This window comes from Heptranchias perlo, chromosome X (assembly GCF_035084215.1).
Source record: "Heptranchias perlo isolate sHepPer1 chromosome X, sHepPer1.hap1, whole genome shotgun sequence".
NCBI lineage: Eukaryota > Metazoa > Chordata > Chondrichthyes > Hexanchiformes > Hexanchidae > Heptranchias > Heptranchias perlo.
The window spans coordinates 10,212,556-10,236,437 of record NC_090370.1 but is presented as its reverse complement, the minus strand read 5'-3'; the positions used below and the strand labels follow the sequence as shown (position 1 = coordinate 10,236,437).

General features: G+C 45.4%; 1 protein-coding gene across 1 annotated transcript in view; it reads right to left on the bottom strand.

The window, feature by feature from the left end:
• Nucleotides 1-23,882, bottom strand: part of bloc1s1 (biogenesis of lysosomal organelles complex-1, subunit 1) — a 91,890-nt gene that overhangs the window by 12,238 nt on the left and 55,770 nt on the right. The window lies entirely within an intron of this gene.

Sequence of the window (23,882 nt, the reverse complement as noted above, 5' to 3'; positions counted from 1 at the left end):
CGCTGAGTCACTACCCTAGAATTCCTTACCTAACACCATCATGGGAGCATCATCACGAAAGGACTGCAGCAGTTTAAGGGAAAGGCTCACCACCATCTTCTCAGGGCAACTAGGGAAGGGCAATAAATGCAACCTTTCCAATGTCACCCACATCCCAGAAATTTTTTTAAAAAAAAATCTGCTCCAGGTAATAGGACCCCACCCCAAACCAAATTAAATTCTCACCTAAACTGGTCACTATTCCCATTTTATTTCCCCTTGCGTTACAACTAAGTGCACCCAGTCAGGACATTCCTTTACATAAGGTTCTTTCAATGGTGCCAATGGGGTCTGGCACTGGGTTTAAATATATATTGCCATCAATGTTTAACAGCAGGAACCCTGACTGTAAATATGCTCATCTGATTTCTGTGTTCCAAGATTGGCAGCCTCAAACCTTCTTTAGAGTCACCGCCAATGCCAAAATTGGAGCGAATGCTGTTAGATAAAAGGGGTGGCACTTCTGCTGCGTGAGAAGCAAAGTACCCCCTCAACAGGTGGTATGTGCTGGCTCCTCCAGAAACATGAGTGCCTCTGGCAGCAGATGCAAACAGCTGCTGCTGCTGGCACAAGACACCATCTTGCCTGGCTGCAAACAGGCCAAGCACTCAGCTTGTCTATACAGGCTGAGTACTGCAGTTTTCACATTGTTGGGCTGTACAGGTATTGAGGAGAAGGCGCAACTGCTGAAAATAAAAACCATGATTGTGCATGCACAGCTGTTTCTGTGTTGTTGCAGAATCCACCCCACCATGTAAATAACAACTTGCATTTATATAGTGTCTTTAACATAGTAAAACATCCCAAGGTGCTTCACAGGAGTGATTATCAAACACAATTTGACACTGAGCTAGATAAGGAGATATTAGGACAGGTGACCAAAAGCTTGGTCAAAGAGGTAGGTTTTAAGGAGCGTCTTAAAGGAAGAGAGAGAGTTAGAGAGGCGGAGAGGTTTAGGGAGGGAATTCTAGAGTTTAGGGCCTAGGCAGCTGAAGGCACGGCCACCAATGGTGGGGTGATTAAAATTGGCGATGCGCAAGAGGCCAGAATTGGAGGAGTACAGTGATTTCTGAGGGATATAATGTATATTCCGCAGCACCCGCATATTACAGAATCACTTCCATTTGATGTGCAGTGGTTCTGTAGTGTACAGGGGACATCAGCTTGTGCTGGATTTGGAGAAGGCTGAAAAATCCATTTGAGGATTAAACGGTTAATAACAATTCAAATCAAGCAACAAACAGTCCACCTCCAGAATTAAATTCAACCAACAAATCAGCACTGATGGCTCTGCTCAATAAGAAACAGCTGACAAAACGTCATTCCAATTAACAGGCTTCAACTGTAGTCTGTGTACAATTATACAGGTCATACTTTTCGGCTGTGATGTCCCTCATAGTCAAACAGCCTGCCAGCACTCACTGCCAAGGCTCTTGTGTGAGGAATGATACGTGCATGGGGAACTGTGCCCCAGCATGAGTCAGTACTTTCAGGAGAGAAGGGGAGAAATTAGGAGAGAAAAGTAGAACACTGATCTAAGCAGAGCATTTTTGCTAGCATTTATGATTGGTACATTGGTATCAGTTTCCCAAATTCACTTCACCGATTGCTGTGTGTGCTGACAAATATTCTGCACTTAACCTTCTTGCAAATTGTGTAAATATGCACTTTTATGGTTCTGCTTCAATTTTTAAATTACTTTTCTCTCCTTTGGGTACCGCTTCCTCAATTTTATCTTAGGAAGGTGCCGAGTAAAATTATTTTGGATTTCTGCATTGCAAGGCAAAATATTAAAATACTTCTAATACAAGTGAAAATTTAAGAACCGCGTCACTTATTTTCCAGGGTTACTATCTTAGAAACCCTGAAGCGGTGGCATCGGCCCTGACTCAAATCAGCAGGAGGTTGTACCTTGGGACGTGATTAGTTCAGTGCTAGAGGCAGCCACTTCTTAACAATGTCAGCTTGTGAACTTGACTTGAGTGAACTTAGGCAGCAAAGGGGAAGCTGGAAGGCATATGAACTGATGTGAGGGTGTTCTACATTTTAATGACGATTGTCAGAAACTCTGACTTCCACCAGATTCGATAGTTTATACGTAAACAAAAAGCTTTGGACTGCAGTGGTTCAAGAAGGCGGCTCACCACCACCTGCTCAAGGGCAATTAGGGATGGGCAATAAATGCTGGCCTTGCCAGCGATGCTCACATCCCATGAATGAATAAAAAAAACTTGCATCATAAATCTCTAAATAATCATCCACATGGCCAGTTTTCAAAATTTGCCAATACGTTTGCTGAAAGAATATTTTATTGGCTGTTTATCAATCACCGTACATAATGCTACCAATTTGCAACATTAAAAAAGGCTCCAAAGCCCAGGGCTAGGTGGTATTTGTCTGGGTGCCAAGGGAGCCCAGGGAATGGATTTGAGACACACTGAAAATCATTAAGAGGGAGTCACTGGACACTGGGGAGGTACCAGTAGATTTGAAACAGGCTAACGTGGTGCCCATATTCAAAAAAGGTGACAAAAAGACACAGGCAACTACAGACTCATTGGGCTCAATTTTCAAACTGAGCCAGGAAGGGGGCAGGGGGGTCAATTTGAGGACCCATTAGTACGGGTTTCCCAGACGTCCCTACAATTTTGACGTAAGGACGTCTTTTTTTTTGTTGGTTTCCCGTCCAACTGACCGGTTGATTGACAGGCTGGTCTCAGTTGGACGGGAGAGTACGTCATCAGATAAGTCTGCAGGTAAGTCTTTGTTTGTATGGATATGGGGGGAGGCATGAGTGGGCAAGGAGCACAGGTGGGCACAAGGGTCGTGAGTCATGGGGGATGGGATCGGGGATCAGTCACGGGGGGGGGGGGGGGGATCAGGTGTCATCGCGGGGCGGGGGGTGAGCGATCGTTGAAGGGGAGGGTCGGAGGATCGGGGGAGGGTTGGGGTCAGGGGTTCGCGATCAGGGGGTGAGGGGGTTGGTGCAGATAGGCTTGTTGGGCCTGGGGGAAGCACTCCTACTCCTCCGGGCCCACAAGCTGTGCTTTTCTAGGCCCTTACCTGCAGTCTCGGGCCTTTTTGCCTCCTTCCACGAGGCGTAAAACAGAAGGCCAGGGAATCCCAGCCCCCCCGGGGTTGAAATGGGAAATTAGTTTAAAATGGAGGCCTGAAGCCTCCTTGAAAAGTTTTAAGGCCTGCCCCGCCTCCTGGGAGTGGGTTGGCCGCCTGCCTCTTGTCCCGCCCCCATGAAAACCAGAAATGGGCGGGTTGGAGGAGGGTCTGAAATGGTGGCAATTTTCAATGCCCCCGCCGCCCCCAACCCAACTGTTTTTTACTTTGAAAATCAAGCCCATTAATCTTACTTCAATTCCACGTAAAATAGTGGAATTCATTATCAGGAGAAAACTTGCAGTCAACATGGATTCAGAAGGCAATGATCATGCCGTACTAACCTCCTTGACTTCTTTGAGCAAGTGACAAACCAAGTGGACAGTGGAAAGCCCCATGATGTTGTGTGCCTAGATTTTCAAACAGCATTGGACAAAATTCCACACAAGGATATTAGTTACGTTCAAAGCTGTGGGGATCCAGGGTAAATCTTGGGAATGAATAAGAAACTGGCTAAAGGTATAAAACATCGGGTATTTGTTAGAGGAGTTATGTCAAGGTGTGGAGGTTCTGAGTGGGGTGCCCAGATTTTGGTGTTGGGACCACTACGGTTTCTAATTCATATCAATGACTCTGATTCAGAAATTCAGCGCAAATTGATCAAATTTGCTGATGATACCAAATTAAAAGGGGCAGTGGAATTGGAGGAGGCAGCTCAGAAACTACAAAAATGAGTTGGACAAAATACGTAAGTGGGCGTAACAATGGACAAGTGTGAAGTAGAGCACTTAGGAAGGAAAAATGGATTACACTGATAGGGTTCATGAATGGTGTTGAAATAGGCAAGGATGAAGTTGAAACAGACCTAGAAGTCTTAGTAGACACTCAACATGTTCAATCAGCGCAGAGCAGCAATCAACAAAGCCAATAGAACATTGAACGATATTGCTAGAACAGTACAGTACAAGTCAGAGGAAGTCATGATCAAAAGGCATAGTGCTTTAGTCAGACTGCACCTCGAGTATAAGTTCAGTTCTGGTCACCAAGACACAAGGGAGACATTCAGGTGCTAGCAGCAATGCAGAGACGAGCCATAATGCTCATTTCTAGTGTTGAAGGTCTTGGTTATGAGGAAAGACTGGAAAATGACTTTAAACTAAATTGTAAAAGTAGGACAAAGTGACAGGTTTGTCTAGAAAGCACACACACATGGATATTGAAGACAGGATTGAGATGGCTATATCCCCCTGGTCCAGCAGCCAACTGACCCTCACCACCTAGTTTCACACAATGAATGCTCTCCTGATAAGGTATCAGAGGGTAATTGATGCATGTGAAACTGCATCCCAGTGTAAGAAGGGGGAGTGGGTATGCTGGAGGTGGGATGAATTCCACTACTGATTGAGGACAAAAAACAAGTCTAAGCTCCATACTAACTTCAGGAAACAGAATATCTTTCCCAACTGCTTTCCGAAACATTCGTTGGTATGTAAGATTCTCAAAATTCACAGATCCCCCAAAACTCGGAGGAAAACCCTAAAGAAAAGGACTTTGGACTCTGTTCTAACCATTTCAGAGTGATGAAATATTAGGCCGACTCACATACGCGCCGCACCAGGAAGCATCAACCAGGGAAAAGTACTTTTCGAGGAATCCACGTCCTTTAAAGGACTCGCTTCCTCTTAGGGGTGACTGTAAGAATTCTGGGAATTCACCTTTTCCCTGAGTATGGAAAACTTTGGCCATTGACTAAAATCCTAAGATGGAAGGATAGGTGAGAGGTCACCAGACGAATCAACAACATACACAGTGGAATGTAGGAGAATTACTGCTTCAGACATGTCTCTGTTTTAATGCAAAACCTACAGCAGGTGGTCAACACTCAGCACTAATTCGAAAGGCAGTAGGCCATTGAAAGAGGCAACTGCTCCAGACATGGTGGGGCCATGTCTTTGTTTTAAAGCAAAACCGATCAACACCTAGGACGTTGGATACAATAGGAAGCCTGCGTACCAGGTGATCAGAAAATCGGAATTAAAACAATGACCCATCGGGAGAAGCAATTGCAACATGATGAGGGACCATCAAAAGCCATCAAAGATTCTTAAGGACTTTGTAAGAACTGTTTAAACAGACATGAAGTGCTTTTTTTAAGTGAGGAAGACCATTGTAAGAGAGGGATATAGAAGTGGAAACTCGAAACCTCTCTCTCTCTGGCTGTTGTGTTCTGCTTCTCTTGTTCTGCCTGTCTCTGGAAGGAGAGCAGCTTCCAGCGAAACCAACGAACCCTACGTGAGAGAACCGGTCAGCCAGACCTGCAAGTGCAAAGGATTGTTCAACAGCTCGGGAGGAGACAGTTCAACAAGGCGAGGGGGCAACAGAGAGAAGGTCAGCAGCTCTAGAAGCAGGCCGACACACAAGAAGAAACCAGAGCAACAGACACCTCGCGGCAACAAGGGCCTTACGAAACAACCAACCAAATATTGCTATCAACCAACCGGGTAATATTGGGCCACCGCGACCAAAGAAAACCAACTCAGGAGAAAACTGAAGATCCGCAAAGTTTCCACTCCACGATCTATTCCTGACTTACCTCTGGGTGAATTACTGTCAAGGATTCGTTTGGTGAGCATTATCTCTGGTCCTTTAGAGTCCAACTTAACTTGTAAAGTGGGATTGGGAGGGGTGAGGTATCTTTCTACTGTAATTTCCCTTGTGTGTACTGAAGTGTTCCCCATTTTATTAGTGTTAAGATTTTCGTGTTGTATTTTCTCTCTTGAATAAAGATCGAAGTTTCTTGCACCAAAACCAGTTGTCTGCTGCACTTTGTCACAACCCCCAAATAAGTCCAAGGTCTAGAACCCAGGGAGTGGGAGCGATTCGAACCGCTCAGAAGTCAGAGGTGAAGCTGACACACACCACCACCCCCTACAGTATCTTGCTTTGCACATGTGAAGAGGATATTACAGCATGACAGCAACACTCCAATATTAAGTTCCATTAAGGGAAGACAGGACTTCTGCCAAGTCTTGCAAAGAGAATTGTGGGAAAAAGTGGAATCAATTGTTCCATTACATCTTCAAACAAGTGTCACCATTACTGATGTAAAATGATTTCTTTGTTAATGTTATGGAGATGCTTGCTTTGGAAGTCAGTCTCAACACTGAGCTATTGTGTTAATGGCACTATAAATCATTCCTTTTATGAAAGAGCCCAGAATTACTTAGTAGCCAGTTTGTACTATGCAAAAGTGGTCAATCACAGACAACACTAGGCTTTGGAGGAGAGTAGCTGTGTTTTTATCTTTTCAGTCAGCAGATTATTGCAGTGTCTGACGTGGTTGGGCTGTTTTCACAGCAAGGTCAGTAATTTCAAACAGACTAGGTACATAAAAAAAAATTAAAGGGTCATTCTTGGACTCGCAGTAAAACTTTGCAAAAATACAACGAAGTAAAAGGCTTCATCTCAGTAGAAAGGTCACTTAAGTTGGTTAAGATAATAATTGGGAGAAGAATGTGAGGGAAAGTCAGGAGTTCGAGATGCTCAACATAGTTAACTACTCATCAAAAAGGCTGCAAGTTCAGCTCCCAGGAATACCCTTTGCATAATCTCATTTGCTTTGGCTGGGGAGGAGGGTGCATGGGGGAGAAATGGGAGGGAAAAAAAAGAGCGAGGGAGGAAGGAAGGAGAGTGGGTGGGAGAGATTTTGCAAAGGAATAGAAAACCATCAGAAGCAGTGGTTCATTCAGGAATCAATTATACAGGAAAAAGTAGGATGGAGGTCTTACTGAGGGACTTTGAGGAATTTGACTCCAGATTAAGATGCAAGACCTTGTAGGTATTAGGATTGTCCTGGTGCCATGCACTGGACCAGTTAGACAGACACAGATTAGATATGTCAATGTGTGGCCAGACAGATGATGTAGAAGAGATTAGGATACATTCAGAAGCAAGGGGAAGCTGTTTAGATGGGATGGCCTTCATCTAATCTAGATTGGCACCAATGTTCTTGCAGAGAGGGTAAATAGCAGTGAGAAGGATTTAAATTTATTAGCCCAGAGAGAAGGGTATAAACAGAACGAATCAAAAAGAAAATAAAGGAAGCAGGAAAAGTAGCAGCAAGTAGTAGGGCAGCAATGTCAGGCTGAGGAGATGTATTTAGTGGAATGCCTCAGGGATTGGCACTAAGATCCCTACTGTTTCTGATCTATAAAATGACCTGAATTCAGAAACACAATGGGGGCGAAATTGGGCCGTGTAGTGCCCATTGTGTAAGCGCTATGCGGACATTTAAGCCCCGAAAATAGCGTCCAAGATACACGCGCAAGCTTCTGGCAGGACGCCATCTTGGTAAAGGCTTTAGCACACGTGCACCTAACGAACGCCAGCAAAATGTAGAGTAGGGAGATTGACGTAAATTAGTGTGCAACGCTGATTTAAAGGGACCGCTGCTCTTTTGGAACTCCACACTCCAGCCAATGCTCAGCTGAACAGGTCTTAAATGGCCTGGAGGACCCCCCCACCAGTGCTATTTAAAGGGATTATACAGGAGTTACTAGTTAGTTGCTGTATTATTTGTTCTGGCTGCTGATGCATTTGTACCTGTTTTTGGAGGTTTCCTATTCCTGAATAAAGTTTCAATACCCAACAGGGTACGGTAGCATAGTGGTTATGATACTGGACGAGTAATCCAGAGGCCTGGACTAAAATCCAGAGTCATGAGTTCAAATCCCACCACGGCAGCTGGCGAATTTAAATTCAATTAATTAATTAAATTCAATTAATTAAATAAAAATCTGGAATTAAAATACCAGTATCAGTAATGGTGGCCATGAAACTACCGGATTGTCGTAAAAACCCATCTGGTTCACTAATGTCCTTTAGGGAAGGAAACCTGCCGCCCTCACCCGGTCTGGCCTATATGTGACTCCAGACCCACAGCAATGTGGTTGATTCTTAATTGCCCTCTGAAATGGCCCAGCAAGCCACTCAGTTGTAAAATCTCGCTACGAAAAGTCAGAATAAGAATAAAACCGGACGGACCACCCGGCATCGGACCACTAGGCACCGGACACGACAACGGCAAAAAAACACCAAGCCCAGTCGACCCTGCAAGGTCCTCCTTACTAACATCTGGGGACTTGTGCCAAAATTGGGAGAGCTGTCCCACAGACTAGTCAAGCAACAGCCTGACATAGCCATACTCACAGAATCATACCTTTCAGCCAACGTCCCAGACTCTTCCATCACCATCCCTGGGGATGTCCTGTCCCACCGGCAGGACAGACCCACCAGAGGTGGCGGTACAGTGATATACAGTCAGGAGGGAGTGGCCCTGGGAGTCCTCAACATTGACTCTGGACCCCATGAAATCTCATGGCATCAGGTCAAACATGGGCAAGGAAACCTCCTGCTGATTACCACCTACCGTCCTCCCTCAGCTGATGAATCAGTCCTCCTCCATGTTGAACACCACTTGGAGGAAGCACTGAGGGTAGCAAGGGCACAAAATGTACTCTGGGTGGGGGACTTCAATGTTCATCACCAAGAGTGACTCGGTAGCACCACTACTGACCGAGCTGGCCGAGTCCTGAAGGACATAGCTGCCAGACTGGGCCTGCGGCAGGTGGTGAGCGAACCAACACGAGGGAAAAACTTACTTGACCTCGTCCTCACCAATCTACCTGTCCATGACAGTATTGGTAGGAGTGACCACCGCACAGTCCTTGTGGAGATGAAGTCCCGTCTTCGCACTGAGGACACCATCCAACGTGTTGTGTGGCACTACCACCGTGCTGAATGGGATAGATTCAGAACAGATCTAGCAGCTCAAAACTGGGCATCCATGAGGCGCTGTGGGCCATCAGCAGCAGCAGAATTGTATTCCACCACAATCTGTAACCTCATGGCCCGGCATATTCCTCACTCTACCATTACCAACAAGCCAGGGGATCAACCCTGGTTCAATGAGGAGTGTAGAAGAGCATGCCAGGAGCAGCACCAGGCGTACCTAAAAATGAGGTACCAACCTGGTGAAGCTGCAACTCAGGACTACATGCATGCTAAACAGCGGAAGCAACATGCTATAGACAGAGCTAAGCGATTCCACAACTAACGGATCAGATCAAAGCTCTGCAGTCCTGCCACATCCAGTCGTGAATGGTGGTGGACAATTAAACAACTAACGGGAGGAGGAGGCTCTGCAAACATCCCCATCCTCAATGATGGCGGAGTCCAGCACGTGAGTGCAAAAGACAAGGCTGAAGCGTTTGCAACCATCTTCAGCCAGAAGTGCCGAGTGGATGATCCATCTCAGCCTCCTCCCGATATCCCCACCATCACGGAAGCCAGTCTTCGGCCAATTCAATTCACTCCACGTGATATCAAGAAACGGCTGAGTGCACTGGATACAGCAAAGGCTATGGGCCCCGACAACATCCCAGCTGTAGTGCTGAAGACTTGTGCTCCAGAACTAGCTGCGCCTCTAGCCAAGCTGTTTCAGTACAGCTACAACACTGGCATCTACCCGACAATGTGGAAAATTGCCCAGGTATGTCCTGTCCACAAAAAGCAGGACAAATCCAATCCGGCCAATTACCGCCCCATCAGTCTACTCTCAATCATCAGCAAAGTGATGGAAGGTGTTGTCGACAGTGCTATCAAGCGGCACTTACTCACCAATAACCTGCTCACCGATGCTCAGTTTGGGTTCCAGACCTCATTACAGCCTTGGTCCAAACATGGACAAAAGAGCTGAATTCCAGAGGTGAGGTGAGAGTGACTGCCCTTGACATCAAGGCAGCATTTGACCGAGTGTGGCACCATGGAGCCCTAGTAAAATTGAAGTCAATGGGAATCAGGGGGAAAACTCTCCAGTGGCTGGAGTCATACCTCGCACAAAGGAAGATGGTAGTGGTTGTTGGAGGCCAATCATCTCAGCCCCAGGGCATTGCTGCAGGAGTTCCTCAGGGCAGTGTCCGAGGCCCAACCATCTTCAGCTGCTTCATCAATGACCTTCCCTCCATCATAAGGTCAGAAATGGGGATGTTCGCTGATGACTGCACAGTGTTCAGTTCCATTCGCAACCCCTCAGATAATGAAGCAGTCCGAGCCCGCATGCAGCAAGACCTGGACAACATCCAGGCTTGGGCTCATAAGCGGCAAGTAACATTCGCGCCAGATAAGTACCAGGCAATGACCATCTCCAACAAGAGAGAGTCTAACCACCTCCCCTTGACATTCAACGGCATTACCATCGCCGAATCCCCCACCATCAACATCCTGGGGGTCACCATTGACCAGAAACTGAACTGGACCAGCCACATAAATACTGTGGCTACAAGAGCAGGTCAGAGGCTGGGTATTCTGCGGCGAGTGACTCACCTCCTGACTCCCCAAAGCCTTTCCACCATCTACAAGGCACAAGTCAGGAGTGTGATGGAATACTCTCCACTTGCCTGGATGAGTGCAGCTCCAACAACACTCAAGAAGCTCGACACCATCCAAGATAAAGCAGCCCGCTTGATTGGCACCCCATCCACCACCCTAAACATTCACTCCCTTCACCACCGGCGCACTGTGGCTGCAGCAACTCGCCAAGGCTTCTTCGACAGCACCTCCCAAACCCGCGACCTCTACCACCTAGAAGGACAAGAGCAGCAGGCGCATGGGAACAACACCACCTGCACGTTCCCCTCCAAGTCACACACCATCCCGACTTGGAAATATATCGCCGTTCCTTCATCGTCGCTGGGTCAAAATCCTGGAACTCCCTTCCTAACAGCACTGTGGGAGAACCGTCACCACACGGACTGCAGCGGTTCAAGAAGGCGGCTCACCACCACCTTCTCGAGGGCAATTAGGGATGGGCAATAAATGCTGGCCTCGTCAGCGACGCCCACATCCCATGAACGAACAAAAAAAAGAGTGGGGCTGGCTAGCTGACAGGCAACAGCAAGGGCACTGGCGGAGTGGCAGGGGTGGAACAGGAGTGCTGTCATCCTGAGGGAGGACAGCAGGTTCATGTTCCATGGAGCCACTGCCACTTGCTGCCTCCTGTCATGCGTCACCTTCTCCTGCGAGAAAGCGGGACGTGTGTCCGTGAGTGTCCTGCAGGATGTTTGGGTGATGTGCCTGTCATGGTAGAATAGCTGCCAGTGTATGTGACCTGTGAATTGTGGGTGTACGGCTTGCAACAGTGGTAATGTATGAAGGTGAGAGGAAGCATCTGATTGGAAGAGTTGTGTACTGACGGAAAGAGTTTGTTGGTAGGTGGGTGATGGGGGGTGTCGTGAGTGGAGCAGTGGATTGCGGCTAGTGGTGCAGTTGGTGGGAGACCACACTCACCTTGACCACTCGTGTCAAAGCATTAAACTTCTTCCTGCACTGCATCCACGTCAATGGCATTGACCAGGTCCGCTACTGCCTCGGGAGCATGTCTGGAGGGCCTCTTGCCGCCCCCGCCACCCTTCCACCCACTGCGGATAGAGGATGCCCCTCCTTCTATCCACCTCTTGCAGCATGGCCCCCAGTGCATCATCAGAGAACCTTGGTGCATGCTCTCTTGAAGGCCCGGTACAAACTCAGATTGGCAGATTGGTCGGGTCTGGTGCGCAGATTGCAGGATTTGGGATGTTGTTTTGAGAAACCTTTATTCAATATTTTAAAATAAAATAACAATTTTTAAACATAAGGACAAGACCTGCACCTATGTTTAATGTGTGCAATTTCTGATCTCCGTTAAGACCCGCATCTTATATTTTGAAAATACAAGAGTCCCGCAAACTTTGACTTTGAGCTGCCAAGTTGTTGCTAATTAAAAATTCCAGATTTCCCATCACCACCATTCTTCACTATATTCCAGCACAGATTTACTTCCCAATGGACTTCCAGCACTTCCTACAGCCACAGTGCACCTCGCCTTTAAGAGGTGTAGGCTGCCGTTAAGTGGTGCCAGCCACTCCCGATATCAGGACCCCCTGCTGATGCGTGCAGCCACTCAAATGCGCAGGTAGCGCTGGCTGCATGCAGCAACCATTGAAATCATCAGGCAGCAGGAACGTTACGTGTTGCCTGCATCGCAACGACTGGGCGTGGGTTAATCTCGCACCACGATCCCAGAGCCCGTTTTCAGGGCTTATCCAATATAACCCCCAATGTGAGTTAGCCAAATTTGCTGATCACATCAAACAAGGAGGGGAAGCAGTAGAGTTTGAGAAAGCAGCTAAGCAGTTACAGAAGGGCCCAGATAATATTTGCAAGTGGGCAAAATTATGGCAAATGAAATTCAATGCAGATAAATGCAAGGTTTTACGTACTGGAAGGAAAATGGCAGATATACTTAATGAATGATGTTGAACTACATAAAAGTTACAATACAGAAACAGGCCATTCGGCCCAATCGGTGTTTACCCTCCATGCAAGTAAAGAGTCCTAATCAAACTTACCCACCCTATTATCACATTCCTACATCCAACTATCCACTCTAATCTTGAATGTTGAAAGAGTTTCTGCCTGAATCACTGACCCTGGGAGTGAATTCCACAGCCTCAGAACTCTGTGTAAAGAAGTTTCTCTTGCTCTCTGCTCTAAATCTCTTACATTTAATCCTACTGAATCTGCGATGTACCCTCCTAAAGCCTCAATATCCTTCCTACAGTGTGGAGCAAGGGAAGAGACCGAGAAGATCCAGGAGTAATAGTAAACTCAATACTGCCCATGTCCAGTCATTGCAGAGCAGCAATTAACAAAGTAAACAGAGTGCCAAATCAGTAGACTGAAAGGCTGAGGCAGTCATGCTGAAGCTGTATGGTGCTCTGGTCACGTCGCACCCTGAATACAGCATTCAGTTCTGGTCATTGAGGCACATAGGAAAAATCCAAGCTCTGGGAACACACAATGGCTACAAAGCCCGAGAGTCAGAGAACTGAGTTTCAAGGAAAGGAGGTGAGCAAGAGGAGACTTCATGGAGGCATACAAGATACTAAGTGGCAGAAAAGCTAATCCTGAGCACTATTTGAATTAAATATCAGGACTGCAGAACATGGTAAAAGGCAAGTTCAGGGCTGATGTCAAGAAGCACCTCTCCACACAAAGAGTGATTAATACCTAGAATAGTTAATACCTAGAATGGTCTTCTGGGTAGGATAATGGAAGCAAAAACTCTGGAATCATTCAGGAGGCTGTTAGACATTGTACGGTGGGGATCATAGTGTTCTATGGAAGGGTGAGCTAACTGGGCTGAATGGCTTCTCTCATCTGTACTTATCCTTGTAATTCCAGACGGACCATGAACAGGAGATCAGCTCGGGTGTGTGCATGCATGATTGATATAACACACACACATGCTATGCAATGAGGTAGCAGCCACTGAAATGAATGGAATAGCGTTAAGAGAGAAAAACTGTGACAAACACAATTAATTTGGATGTCAATTGTCCACAATGACCCAATGTGGGTAAAAGTCGCTAGCCAGTGTAGCACTAAGCCACACATACCAGAAAAATCACAGGTTTGATCCGCTTGTCTGCACTGAGTTAGCTGATCTCAGGCGGGATGGCAGTTGGAGTGCTTGGGAGTGGGGGTGGGGGTTGTCACAGAAAGAGGAGAGAGTAACAGCCAGGGTTCCCGCTTCAGGTTACCATCCTGCTAGAAAGAGCACTCGTGTGAATGTCAGGAGAGAACAGTGTTGGATGCAGCTGTGATGCTCCCCACAGTTGAATAGCCTGCTAGCACTCACTGAACTCACATATGGAAAGGCCCGTTAAGTGAGGCAGCACAGTGCTTGCTGCCTGCACCCAGGTCATTGTACCCCAGCAACAGTCAGTGCCTTCAGAGAGGAGAAAAGTGGGAAACAAATACAATGAAATATGTGAAATTGTACACAATAAACATTATTGTGTGTATTACTTGATGGCGCCTGGGACACTCCGACATACTCTATTTCCCACGAATGTTTTAACGAAATTTGCTGTAATGACCAAACCAGATGTTTGTCACACAAGAACTAAGATTGCCAACATCATTTCACATTAGATAATTGAGCTAATTTGCAACACAAAACAAAAAGGCCTTGTGTTCTGGTAAAATTACACTTGTTAAGAGAGAAAAACTGTGACGAACACAATTAATTTGGATGTCAATTATACTTTCTAGTTACAGTGATTAAACTGGACTCTTCTAATACTCCATGTCCTTTCAAAATCTGCATGGCTTCAGTCACACAACATCCGCAAAGAATTTCTGTCGATTCTGTTCTGTACAACAATATTATTTTCAAGCTGAGAGATCTAGTTGAAGCACCAAGCCCATAGTACAGGACACTTCAGCCAAGTTGAAAGGAGCAGTACACACATCTAGAATATAGGATTTATGAAGTACAATAAAAGTATCTGTCTTTCAGATGAGACCCTGGGGCCCCGTCTGCCCTCTCAGGTGGACGCAAAACATCCCATGGCACTATTCGAAGAAGAGCAGGAGAGTTCGCCCCGGTTTCCTGGCCAATATTTATTCTTCAATTAACATCACTAAAACATTATCTGATCACATTGCTGTTTCAGGGATCTTGCTGTGTGCATATTGACTGCCACGTTTCCTACTTAACAACAGTGACTACACTTCACAAGTACTTAATTGGCTGTGAAGTGCTTTGGGACGTCCTGAGGTTGTGAAAGGCACTATAAGTGCAAGTTCTTTTTTATTTGTCTCAAAAATGTATCGAATAGTTACCAATTTATTGCTTTGTATTTTGAAATCATCGGACGACAGTTCAGGTACAGCAGAGTCAAACACGGTCAATGCTCCTTCTACCCACTGCCCAAACCATATGTCCCAGCTTAACACCCATCTCAGAAAGGGCACTGCCTACTGTACCAATATGACAACATTCTAATATCCCACACTCACCAACCTGAAAATCTGAGAAAGACTCTACAGGAATCAAGGGATATGGGGATCGGGCGGGTAAGTGAAGTTGAGGTCGAAAATCAGCCATGATCTTATTAAATGGCGTAGGCTCAAGGGGCCATATGGCCAACTCCTGCTCCTATTTCTTATGTTCTTATTGCTAATTTAGTGTCAGTGTGCAGTTTTCTGCTGTGAGCCCGTGTCAACTGGGAGCTGGACCAACCTCATTTCATGTAGGACTCTTGCAACCAGCAGCAAAAGGAGACTAATGTTTCCAAGGCTCTAATGTAAACCCAGGTCCTAGAGATGAGTGTTCAAAAACTCTGCACCATCCAGTCCCTCTTAATACTTACAGAACTAGTGTAGCATCATTGAACACGGAAGAAATGTGCAGGTTACAATAATGTAAACCTTTATTGCCAATGCCCACATGGCTCATGCCCATCCTCAACATACACTTGCAGGTCTTTAAAAACTTGAACAAAGGTGGGACTTATGCATCAGGTATTACAGTACGATGCATCAATTATTTCCCAGTCTTCTGCTGATGAGAAAGGGAAACAGAAACCTGCATTTTACTAACGGTCACAAATACCTTCAGGTCTTAATAAGAACGTAAAAAAATAGGAGCAGGAGTAGGCCATACGGCCCCTCGAGTCCGCCATTCAATAAGATCACGGCTGATCTTCTACCTCAACTCCACTTTCCCGCCCAATCCCCAAATCCCTTTATTCCCTTAGTGTCCAAAAATCTAGTGATCTCAGTCTTACATTATTATCATTTGCTACTATCTCACCCATGCCACGTATCTTCAGTGCACTCAGCATGCCCATTGCCTCACAGAAAGAAAAATCACAATCATAGCATCAACTAGGCATCATAGATTGGATGGAACAATTAGCTTGCAACAGACTTCGGGCAATAATTCAATCTCTGGTCTCTCCTGCTGTTCAGGAAACTACTTGAGCATCACTCTTGCAATTTCTTAAACCTCATCAGGACCAGTTGATGGAATTAATGGCTCAAACCTTGCTGCAAATTTTCTTGCTCACTTACAAAAAGTCGAAGGAAAAGGGGCATTACAACTAACACAACTGACATATTTTCCCAGGCACCATCTTGAACACCAAATTCACGTCTCAAATTCACCATCATCAGTGATTACTCTGCAGGTCACTTGTGTTCATTAGATCTTTGTGACTGTCACATGCTTAGATTATAATAGGATATTTCACATTAGTTTGCTGATGGTCGCAGAGTGAGTGAGAAAGAGGGAAGAAAGAGCAAGGAAGTGAAATTTGGTTCAACACAGCTCCCATCAGTTGTTAATGGAGCAGGAATGACTGAAAAGAAAGTGGCCACAGGTTCCCCCAATGGTTTGAGGGGTAAATGAACCATTGTAGTACTAGGCCGTATAGACCAGAAGGTTCCAGATTCAATCACCAGTCTGTGCTCAGTTAGCTGATCACACCCAGGACTACAATTGGGTTCAGCATCCCCAGGCTAGGACGAACCAACCAGGGTACCCTGATCTCAACTGCTATCCAGTAAGCATCCTTGGAAAGTGCATGTGTGTGAATGTCACTGGAGGTCAGGATCGGGGGTCAACTGTGATACCTTTCAGGGTTGAATGGGACCGTGGATACTCAAGGGGTAGATTTTCCCTCAGCAGCTTTCATGGAAGAAAAATTTATGTTAAAAAAACACAGAAGATAGAAGCACTTTTTTTAAATGAGAGAAAAGCCTATATTTCAATTCCTTTCCTGCAGATGTTTGTTATTTTTCACCTGGGATTTCTTTTGTTTTATCACTCGCATAATTTAAGCTGTAACCTCAGTGACAATGGTGAGTAAAATCTGTTTTTCAGCAATTTGCCCCGGAGCAACTGACAGACCGGAGAAAGAATATTAAAACTTTAAAGGCACTTTGTATACATGGTTGTTATGATAAACATAATTATAATCCCAGTGCTTGCAAATGGAGGGTTGGCTAAGGTAACTCAAACTGAACTACCTCTTTCCTTTCCACAAATGAGATCTTTATGGGACGCTTCCCTTTTTCATCACGTTCACTCCTTCCAGCTGTTCCTCCAAGCTTTGAGACCTCCCCATACCCATTCCAGTTTGCCCCATCCACCTTCCCTTCTCAATCCTAGTCCTTCCTCCAACTCTCATCAGCCCCTCGCCATCGCCCCCACCCCTATGCCCACCACCCCCTTGCCCTCTGCTTCCTATTCGCCCCCGCACTGCCCTCACTCCAAAGCTTTTCCCAGCCATGATTACTGCCACCCCCTCACCTGTTGTCTGCCAGTTTCCCAGCACTGAGCCAGGAAACCAACAGTTTTGCTTTGAAAGCATTCAATGTGGTTACAATGCTGGAAAATACATTATAAGTGCAATGAGTGCTTTAAAAACTAAATTGTCAGTCTGTCAGCTCAATGCTGGAAAACCAGGGAATAGAACTGGGGATGGCAAGGGAGTCTGAGACACCAAGATTATGCAGATCGGGCTGGTAAAAAGGCAGCAAGAAAGAATTTGAATTTGTATAACCCCTTTCATATCCGAGGATGTCCCAAAACGCTTCACAGCCAATGAAGTACTTTTGAAGTGTAGTCACTGCTGGAATGTAGGCAAACACAGTAGTCAAATTACACACTGCAAGGTCCCATAATCAGCAATTTATGTGATAAATTACCAAATAATCTGGTTTAGTGATGTTAATTGAGGGATAAATGTTGTCCAGGACACTGGGAGAACTCCCCTAACCTTCTGGTGCCATGGGATAATTTACGTCCACCAGAGAGAGCAGAGGAGATGTCGCAGATCCCGGCCCAGGGATGGCTGGAAGCAGGCTTGGGATTCCGAAGTGGCGGGAGGCCAGTAAATAGAAGACAGCAGGTTAGATCCCAATCCTTCACAAAGTGGCTGAAAACCCGAAGTTCTATGTTATTTTAATAAGCTGGCTCAAGGGTGGTAGATGGTGAGTGGCATGCGGTGGCAAATAAAAGTAAATTATATATAAAGACAGTTTGAGGGACAAGGAAAAGAAAAAAAATAAGTAAAACTTATCTGACAGCTGAAGGGAGGAGGGAAAAAAAAGTGAAGACAAAAAAATGAATTACCTGCAGTGTCATCTAGAGGAATACACCTGGGAGATGGCATTTGGAGGAGCAGCAATACCACCTAACGTTGGGAGAATTGAAAGGCAAGTCTAATGGCAAGTATACAAAGCTTACAGTTTAAAAGTAATACCCAGGTGAGACAAAATCATGACACAGGAAGTGCATACTAGACACAAATAATATACTGATGCTAAAAATAATATACTGATGCTAAAAATTAATTTAAGTGGATAGTTTTGTTTAAAAAAATAAATAAAGATGTGTTTAATATTTCATTGCGGTTTGGTTTCATTGCAGCTTGATTAGTCTATTTTAGTGTGGTACGAGTTTAGAATTGTTGTACTTTGAACCTTCCCTTCAAGTGACTTTAACTCCTTCCCCCTTTCTTGAAGGCACTGATTCAGCAAGGCACCTGCCACCCTGATGTATCTCGTCCAAGTGGCACTGAGGTATTAGCTAACCTAGCATAAATATGGGTTTGAACCTAGGACCTTCTGGTATGTATGATGCTGTTACTCACTTCCTTTACCAACTGAGTCATCAAGGAAGCCTTTGGAGTGAATACTTCCAGCAATTAAAATGTGATGTAATGTCATAGCCATGAAAGATGTTCCAATAAAAATATCATCCTGTATGGTATAAGCAGAAGTATCCAACTCAGGTTAAGATGCACCACCAAGTATAGAGCTACAAATTTTCAACTAACCCAGACCATTCAAAAGGTATGGATTGTTCAGTGCCAAGTGGAAAAGAAAACATTCCTCAGCATTGCCTTCTATCTTGAGGAGTACAAATACAGTAAAACGAAACATAGACCAGAAACAAGTTCACATTACAACATTTCTCCCAAAACTCACTAGATTTCCTTCATTAGACAATTAAGCAGTACAAGGTTTAATTCTGGGGCGAGGAGGAGAAAAAAAATAGATTGGGATGGCAGTGAATAATTTGTTTAAATACTGTGTACAGTTCTGGTCACCCTATTATAGAAAGGATATTATTAAACTAGAAAGAGTGCAGAAAAGATTTACTAGGATGCTACCGGGACTTGATGGTTTGACTTATAGGGAGAGGTTGGATAGACTGAGACTTTTTTCCCTGGAGAGTAGGAGGTTAAGGGGTGATCTTATAGAAGTCTATAAAATAATGAGGGGCATAGATAAGGTAGATAGTCAAAATCTTTTCCCAAAGGTAGGGGAGTCTATAACGAGGGGACATAGATTTAAGGTGAGAGGGGAGAGATACAAAAGGGTCCAGAGGGGGCAATTTTTTCACTCAAAGGGTGGTGAGTGTCTGGAACGAGCTGCCAGAGGCAGTAGTAGAGGCGGGTACAATTTTGTCTTTTAAAAAGCATTTGGACAGTTACATGGGTAAGATGGGTATAGAGGGATATGGGCCAAGTGCAGGCAATTGGGACTAGCTTAGTGGTATAAACTGGGCGACATGGACATGTTGGGCCGAAGGGCCTGTTTCCATGTTGTAAACTTCTATGATTCTATAATTATTTTATACTTAATCTTCCTTTGGAAATTGCTGTTTATACATTGTTTTGATAATTTGCAAGTGTGAGGGGCTGCAGAGTGAAATATAGAACCCACGAGCATGGTGGGGGGAGGGGCGAGATTTCTTTTGTTCACTACTTGCAGCAAAATCATAAATGAGTTCTGTAAAACGATGTTTACAATGTGCATACAAACGGCAAACATAGGAGATCTTGAAGAATGTACGAAAAAATACAAAGACACACTAACGCTGCTAGGATGGGGTTGGATTTCAGACTTTGCAAGAGCAGCATAAGAGGTCCTTATATCGGATTCTTGTTGCACCTGACCTCAACGCACAATAAATGCAGTGATGGAAGCCCAACTGAGAAAATAGAAAGCTTTCAAAAGCATTCAATAGGTGAGGGGAACACAGTAGACCTGCAAAAGTTACTATAACTTCAAAATGTACAAGTATTTGAAAGCTTGGCCCTTTTCCCATAATTTCTGCTCTCTCCATTTAAAAAAAACACCTTTCAGCATCCTGCTAGAGACAGGTTTACTTCTCTGAGCAATTTTGATGTGGTTGTTGATACCACGAAGTTGCTTATCATTATGAATACAAGGCATAATAAAAATTAAATTCAACATTGGTTTTATTTTAAGGACAAGTCCAGATTATAGTTAGGAAAGATAAAGTAATAAAAAAATCCATTACTGACTTGGTGTTTAGTACTTTGCCCTTTTTAAGCTAGTAATCACAGTCTACCCATCAATTAGTATTAGTTATGCAAATTAGATACATCCTGAAATGGTGAAATAAATTAAAATAATGTTAACATTCAGACATAAAATTTTTCCTAATCAAGTGAATGTGACATTCAATTAGGTACAAAATTTTAAACTGTCATTTTCCCTTCCCAAAAGAGACCTATCTCCAAGCATTCACCAATGCTGCTCTATAGTTTATCACTAAGATGGTCATGACAACCATGCAAATCTCCTGCTTCTCATTTCTTCCCCAACCACCTACCTGTGATAAAGCATCTGACTTTTGCTAGGCACATTCCCCGTGGCAATACAATTGAGCCCAACAACAATCTGCATTTATATAGCACCTTTAATATAGGAAAATGTCCTAAGGCGCTTCACAGAAGCGTAATTATGCAAAAATCAACACATGGAGAATTGTGTTCTTTCACCGTGCTGTCCCTCACCTTTATGGTTTTTAAAAGGAATATACTTCAGGAGAAGACCTTGAATGGCTTTCTTCATGAATATGTTTGGAATATATATTCTTGTATCTAAGTTTAAAATAAAGACCGCACCACACAATGACTGGCCTCCAGATCAGGATTGCCATCTTTATCACTTACCCTCTGCTCCCAGTATCTCTCCCACAATGGTCACATGTAAAAAAAATTAACTTCCAAAAAGATTATCAAATATCAGATGTGAATGACTCAAACTACTGAAATATTCTAAATTTGAGAAAGAGGAGTTTAAGATAACATTTTGTTGTTTATAAACGGAGGGAAAAGAATACTGAGGCTGCTGAATTTAAAACATTCCAAATTCATTTTCTCACTGGCTCTGCACTCCAACCTATCGTTTGCCTTCTCTATCATCCCTGTCAAGACTGCTCATCATTTTGAGCAGCACTGACCTTGTAATGATAGAAAGAAACCCTCAAAACAATGGAAAAATTAGTGTCTGAGAACAGAAATTCAAGACATTCACACACTCTAATCATAACCCTGTGTAGATAAAAATGGATTACCTCTAGAAACTTTTCCACTTGCTTTATTTCTCTCTGATCCCACTTTATATCTAATTATAGAGTACTTTGTGGACATCTTTCAACAGGTTTCCTTACTGTATATTTGCAACAACTTTCTTGCTCACTTTAGCAGCTGGAGGAATATATAACCATACTAATATGAAATCTCTCAGAGTATGAATGTTAATTCTTTACTTTGCCGTGTGTCACACTTAATTTTTTGTCTCCACCCTCGAAAGGTTTAGGTATTCATATTTTAAAAGCTTTTCTGAAGTAGATGTGCTCCAGTAGTGTCCATCCTTGAAAGAAATGGGGCTCGATTTTCGGACCCCCGAGCCGGCGGATTCGTGGTGGGGGGGGGGTCCGAAAATCGGGGATTCCCGGGGAGGATCCGGAGCCCGGCTCCAACCCGCTCACTTCCGGGTTCCTCAGTGACGCACTTACATGCGCGCGCAGCCCCCGCATGCGGGACTCCCACCGGCAATTAAAGCCGGCAGGATCCCACTTAAGGTAATTAAGTAGGTACTTCAGGTCGTTTGCAGACCTGATATTTTTGGAGGGGTGGGATTTTCAAATCAACTGAGACCGTTACCCGTACTGGGGGAAACACTCCCAGTTCAAATGGACGTGTTGCAGCCATCAGCCTGTGGCAGCTGCAAAGGTCCATTTGACAGGGGGGGTGGGGGGGGGGGGGGGGGGGGGGGAGACCCACACTCATTGCAGGAGGCCACTCTGTCACTTGGGACAAAGTTTGGCCTCCACCACCCTCCTCCTAACAATAAAATTCACAAACTTGCACACTTACACCGCTGTGCAGACACATTTACCTACCTTGCGGACCCCCTCAAACGTACATCTTCCGGATGGGGGCCGCCGTAGCTGCAGTCGTGACCTCCTCGGAGGACGAACAGCATCACCAGCCTCGCCGGCCACCCCTGACACGTGGAGCTCCACAACACAGTGCTGTGACACATCCACCTGCACAGCAGGAGGGAGGGCAATGGCAGAGAGAGATGCGTCGCAGAAGGCACTACCCTCGCTACAGGGTCGACAGACTGAGGCTCAGCTTCCTGGGCCTCTCTGAGCAGCAGTGCACACGGAGGCTCAGAGTCACTCGACATGTAGTCGTGGACATCTGCAGCCTCCTTCATGCCGAGCTGCTCCCGGCCGGCCCGAGCACCATTTTCTTACCTGTCACTGTCAAAGTCACCACTGCCCTCAACAACTTCTCCTCCGCATCCTTCCAGGGTGCCACCAGGGACATCGCCGACGTCTCTCAGTCGTCTGCACAAAAGAGCCCTGCAAATACACCTACACCCACTCTGCAGTGACGCAATGGGTGGCATCAGTTGTGGGTCTTCATAGTGATCCTCAGGAAAGGGCATTATTGCACAAACCAGACAAGAATGGCCAAGACGTGGCAGTAGTGGTGACAATATAATATGCAATGTGAGTTGATCAGAAATTAAATATAAGTAAAAACCATGACAAACCCTCAAACACCCTTGTGCATCCCCTTCATACTCACGACACGTTTGCCTTACGCTTCCTACTGCACATAGGTGATGCATGCCCTGTGGCTGCAGCACAGGTAGTGGCAGGTTGAGTGAGGCTGACCGTGAAAGAGGTGCATGAGTGGGTGAGTATGAGACAGAGCCATGAGATTGTATGAGGATTGGGTTGAGCGGTAGTGGCGGGATGAGTACTGGTGAGGTGGGTAAGTGCAGGTAAGATGAGGATGAGGTTTGAGTGGGTGTGAGGAGTGATGTGACAGAGTAGTGTTGGCAGTGCAGAAGGAGATGTGAGGTGGGGGCGGTGATGTGGCAGATGGAGTGTAGGGGAATGAGTAAGTGTACTCACTTCGGCTGACCTACTTAGGTCATTGCAGCGCCTCCTGCACTGTATGCAGGTGCGCGATATGTTGGTGGTGCAGGTGACCTCCTCTGCCACCTCGAGCCAGGCCTTCTTGGTGGCAGAGGCAGGCCGCTTCCTCCCGTCCGCCGGGGAGAAGATCTCTGTCCTCCCCCTCCTCCTCACCCCATCCAATAAGACCTGAAGTGAGGCATCATTAAACCTGGGAGCAGCCTTCCCCCTGGGCTGCTCCATGCTGTAATTTTGCCTATTTTCTGCAGCATCAGTCAGTGGAGGACTGCCCCTTTAAATAGGGCTCCTCCAGCTGACACCCTATGATGCGCCTGTGCAGTCCGCCCGCTGCGCAGCTTTCCAGCGCGAAACCCGGAAGTACCTTCAATCAAGCTGCGATTGCGTGCAGAGCACCCCGATTTCACTGGGCGCGTTACCCACGCGTCCAGTCGATCCCCCACTGCCAACCCGCCTCCCTCCTAATATCGGGCCCATGACCTTCCCAGCATGCCTAGTTTGTGAGCAAGTTTTATTTTTGCCATCAATTTATATAATAATGTATTGTGTATATTGCAACATACAT